General features: G+C 54.4%; 1 non-coding gene across 1 annotated transcript in view; it reads right to left on the bottom strand.

Moving 5' to 3' along the window:
- Positions 1 to 810, bottom strand: part of LOC126113842 (small subunit ribosomal RNA) — a 1,909-nt gene extending 1,099 nt beyond the window's left edge. The window contains exon 1 of the ribosomal RNA XR_007524924.1: positions 1 to 810. This exon is cut by the window's left edge and continues 1,099 nt beyond it. This is a non-coding gene — a ribosomal RNA (small subunit ribosomal RNA).
- Positions 811 to 5,000: the final 4,190 nt, after the last annotated feature.

The following is a 5,000-nucleotide window of genomic DNA, read 5'->3' as shown; positions in this document are numbered from 1 at the left end:
AGAGCACCTTGGTAGGATTTCAACGGGGTCCGCCTCGGGACGCACGAACACGCACGAGGCGGTCGCACGCCTTCGGCTCGCCCCACCGGCAGGACGTCCCACGATACATGCCAGTTAAACACCGACGGGCGGTGAACCAACAGCGTGGGACACAAATCCAACTACGAGCTTTTTAACCGCAACAACTTTAATATACGCTATTGGAGCTGGAATTACCGCGGCTGCTGGCACCAGACTTGCCCTCCAATAGATACTCGTTAAAGGATTTAAAGTGTACTCATTCCGATTACGGGGCCTCGGATGAGTCCCGTATCGTTATTTTTCGTCACTACCTCCCCGTGCCGGGAGTGGGTAATTTGCGCGCCTGCTGCCTTCCTTGGATGTGGTAGCCGTTTCTCAGGCTCCCTCTCCGGAATCGAACCCTGATTCCCCGTTACCCGTTACAACCATGGTAGGCGCAGAACCTACCATCGACAGTTGATAAGGCAGACATTTGAAAGATGCGTCGCCGGTACGAGGACCGTGCGATCAGCCCAAAGTTATTCAGAGTCACCAAGGCAAACGGACCGGACGAGCCGACCGATTGGTTTTGATCTAATAAAAGCGTCCCTTCCATCTCTGGTCGGGACTCTGTTTGCATGTATTAGCTCTAGAATTACCACAGTTATCCAAGTAACGTGGGTACGATCTAAGGAACCATAACTGATTTAATGAGCCATTCGCGGTTTCACCTTAATGCGGCTTGTACTGAGACATGCATGGCTTAATCTTTGAGACAAGCATATGACTACTGGCAGGATCAACCAGGGAGCTGCGTCAACTAGAGCTGAGCAGCCGGCCGCCCGGGAGTGTGTCCCGGGGGCCCGCGCGAACACGCAAGCGTCCGCTCAATTATTCTGCAAACAGGAGGAGGCTGGGCTCCCCTGCACAATACACCTCGAAACCCTCTCAGGTCCCGGCGGCGCGCAGCGCCGTCCTAAGTACTTGGTCGGGTTCGAGAGAGGCGCAATCGCCCGGAGTTAGGCGAGTAGACGCTTTAGGTGCGACCACCCGTGCTCCCAACTGAGCTTGCCGCTGCCGACAGAGGCCCGGGAGCGTGCTGTCGTGGCATTGCCGGCGGGAGACAACACGCGCCACCTACGGTGACCGGCAGCTCCAACGCCAGCGCCACAGAAGGGCAAAGGCCCCACGTGGGTGCCGAAGCGAACTCTCCCAGCACAGCGCACGTGCCAACACGTCCGCACAACTGCGATACAAACCACCAGCGAGAACCGCTGGGGCGACCGAGCAGCAGACGGCGTCGCGGCGCCGAGTGCCGGGCGGCGGCGCATCCTCAACGCACACAGTCCTCAATCGGACCAGCACACTGCAGATGTCCACCGCGCTTCGCACCGGGTCCGCGAGGACCCACTTTGGCTGCACGGCGCCGCGCGCAGGGTGCCCCGGCGCGCAGCTGCGCCGCCTGCCGCGTCCGTCGGCCGGCGCGCCTGCCACTGGGCGCCCCCACCAGCCGGCTGTAGCGCGTGCGCCCACGCACCGCGCGGCCAGCACGCCGGGCGGCCCCCCCTCACCGGCCGGGGACAGTCCCACCCACCCACAGCCGCGTATCGCTTCACACCCAGATTCACATTCACGTTCGTTGGTATGGTGGGGACCGCTTCGTAGCTGTACCGATCGTTGCCCTCACAGATGTACCTCCAGCAAGATCAACCGCACCACAACGGGTTACCAGTTGTTCATTTGCGTAACGTCACCAGTAAACGTACACGTCCATCCCCGTTTGCAAAGTCAACTATTATTGCATGCCTGCCTGTCAGGTGTCAAGACACACTACATTCGCTCACATCCACGCAACAAAATGTGCCCGACTAGAGGGCACGTGGAAGGTGCCCCCGTACATATGCGATCTCCATTGCGCGACCAACTGTCAACCGGCCTCTGTAGCATGTCGCAGATGTGGAACGCGGGGCACCGTGCTATCACATTGTGTGAGAAGAGACTACTACGTCTGCATACACGCGCCACTACATGAACAGACGGCTCATGCTGATCGCCATCCACTGCGTCCATTACTCCCACACGTCTCTATGGCGTACCACACTGCAATGCAGCTGTTATGGGGAGATGACACATAGCTGTGTACACAACATTCTGAGCCGGTTGCGGTTGGACAACAATACATTAATGTAACGTGTCATATGCCAATTACAGAGCAGGGTAAGGCACAACGTGGGTTAGGTTAAGGCACAACGTGGGTTAGGTTAAGGCACAACGTGGGTTAGGTTAAGGCACAACGTGGGTTAGGTTAAGGCACAACGTGGGTTAGGTTAAGGCACAACGTGGGTTAGGTTAAGGCACAACGTGGGTTAGGTTAAGGCACAACGTGGGTTAGGTTAAGGCACAACGTGGGTTAGGTTAAGGCACAACGTGGGTTAGGTTAAGCCACAACGTGGGTTAGGTTAAGCCACAACGTGGGTTAGGTTAAGCCACAACGTGGGTTAGGTTAAGCCACAACGTGGGTTAGGTTAAGCCACAACGTGGGTTAGGTTAAGCCACAACGTGGGTTAGGTTAAGCCACAACGTGGGTTAGGTTAAGGCACAACGTGGGTTAGGTTAAGGCACAACGTGGGTTAGGTTAAGGCACAACGTGGGTTAGGTTAAGGCACAACGTGGGTTAGGTTAAGGCACAACGTGGGTTAGGTTAAGCCACAACGTGGGTTAGGTTAAGCCACAACGTGGGTTAGGTTAAGCCACAACGTGGGTTAGGTTAAGCCACAACGTGGGTTAGGTTAAGCCACAACGTGGGTTAGGTTAAGCCACAACGTGGGTTAGGTTAAGCCACAACGTGGGTTAGGTTAAGCCACAACGTGGGTTAGGTTAAGCCACAACGTGGGTTAGGTTAAGCCACAACGTGGGTTAGGTTAAGCCACAACGTGGGTTAGGTTAAGCCACAACGTGGGTTAGGTTAAGCCACAACGTGGGTTAGGTTAAGCCACAACGTGGGTTAGGTTAAGCCACAACGTGGGTTAGGTTAAGCCACAACGTGGGTTAGGTTAAGCCACAACGTGGGTTAGGTTAAGCCACAACGTGGGTTAGGTTAAGGCACAACGTGGGTTAGGTTAAGGCACAACGTGGGTTAGGTTAAGGCACAACATGGGGGTAGATTGCGGTACAAATTGCGTTACATTGCGGTGCAAATTGCGTTACATTGCGGTGCAAATTGCGTTACATTGCGGTGCAAATTGCGTTACATTGCGGTGCAAATTGCGTTACATTGCGGTGCAAATTGAGTTACATTGCGGTGCAAATTGAGTTACATTGCGGTGCAAATTGAGTTACATTGCGGTGCAAATTGAGTTACATTGCGGTGCAAATTGAGTTACATTGCGGTGCAAATTGAGTTACATTGCGGTGCAAATTGAGGTAGGTTAAGGTGCAACACAGGTTAGGTTAAGGTGACATAGGTTAGGTTAAGGTGACATAGGTTAGGTTAAGGTGACATAGGTTAGGTTAAGGTGACATAGGTTAGGTTAAGGTGACATAGGTTAGGTTAAGGTGACATAGGTTAGGTTAAGGTGACATAGGTTAGGTTAAGGTGACATAGGTTAGGTTAAGGTGACATAGGTTAGGTTAAGGTGACATAGGTTAGGTTAAGGTGACATAGGTTAGGTTAAGGTACAAACTGGGTTGTGTTATGGTACACATTGCGTTGTAGTACAGTACACGTTAGGTTTGGGTACGGTACACAATGTGGTATGGGATGGCGTGTTGTGGGGGGGGGGGGGGGGGTGAGGTTCGTTGATATCGACCGTAGGACGTGGATGCCCGAGGCAGCGTCAGTGTGTCAAAGGAGTTATGTCACGTCGGGATGCGCTTTCCGCCAGTGAGAGGGGGGGGCGAGCCGTGTCTGTGGTTGCGGCAGACCTGTGTGTTTCATTCCTGCCAGTGTGTTTGTGCTGTAAGACGAGGCAGTGTGGTGATGTTGGGTGCACCCCTGTGTAGGACATGTGTGGGTGTTGGTGGCTTATCTGAGCAATTGTGGTTGTCGGACGAGTGGGATATTCTGTTTTATGATTGGACCTCCTGGCCTGGTTATCATAGTCTGGTTGGTGTACTGTGGCGGATAGGATGCACCGGACGTTGGTCCATGCCGGTGCTTAATTATTGTATCTGTGTTTGTTACAGGCAGAGAGTAGTGTGTGATAGAGTGTGTGGGTGATAGAGTGTGCGGGTGACGTGTGGTTCGTTTTGTTTGCACAGACGTTCAGCATGTATAGGGGCATTTGCGTATTTGATCTATCTATGTGGGCCTGCATAGTTTACTGAGCAGTGCTGCGAGGTGACTGAACTACGAGCGACGTACTCATTTACAGCGGAATGGTTGCCTTCTACCAAAGATGGAGTATCGACTCTACGACAGCGTTGGCACCGCAGGAAGCGGTGTCGTACAATGGCCCCCACACCGTCATCGTTGTGCGGGGTAGGGACCGTATATATTCTGCGAGGAGCCCTGTTTGCCACAGGGCGTGGGGTCTCGCGTCCTGCGGTTCAGTGCCCCCAGGGAAGCGCGCGGAGGTGGTGCTGCTGCTGCTGTAGCAAGCGAGCTACTTAGAGCATGTATAGGGACAGCGGGAATATGGCATATTGGATATAACTCTTCATGAAACGCAAGATATAGGGGTGGATTGCACGATAGGAGTGCGGGAAGAGTCCGCCATTCATCCGCTGGAGTTGCGATTTGGGCGGTTGGAGTGGGGCACGTGCGGGTGCGGGTGGAGCGATTGTCGGTCGACGACTTCGTGCGGCGCAGGCACTGGCGTTGGGGCTCCTGTGGTGGACAGATGATGCAGGCTGTGTGGGTGGCGTCGAAAAATGGGCACTGTGGGACCTAGCGATGTTGTAGTCGGCGTGGCGTCGCCTAGATGGCGGTATCGTCGGTGCAGCAGGTCATGTTGCGGGGGACCTGCAGATGGCGGTCTTTTTGTTTGTGGTGCGCTCGC

This window comes from Schistocerca cancellata, unplaced genomic scaffold (assembly GCF_023864275.1).
Source record: "Schistocerca cancellata isolate TAMUIC-IGC-003103 unplaced genomic scaffold, iqSchCanc2.1 HiC_scaffold_260, whole genome shotgun sequence".
Taxonomy (NCBI): Eukaryota; Metazoa; Arthropoda; class Insecta; order Orthoptera; family Acrididae; genus Schistocerca; species Schistocerca cancellata.
Note: the sequence above shows the minus strand (reverse complement) of the source record. Positions and strands in the feature narration are given on the sequence as shown.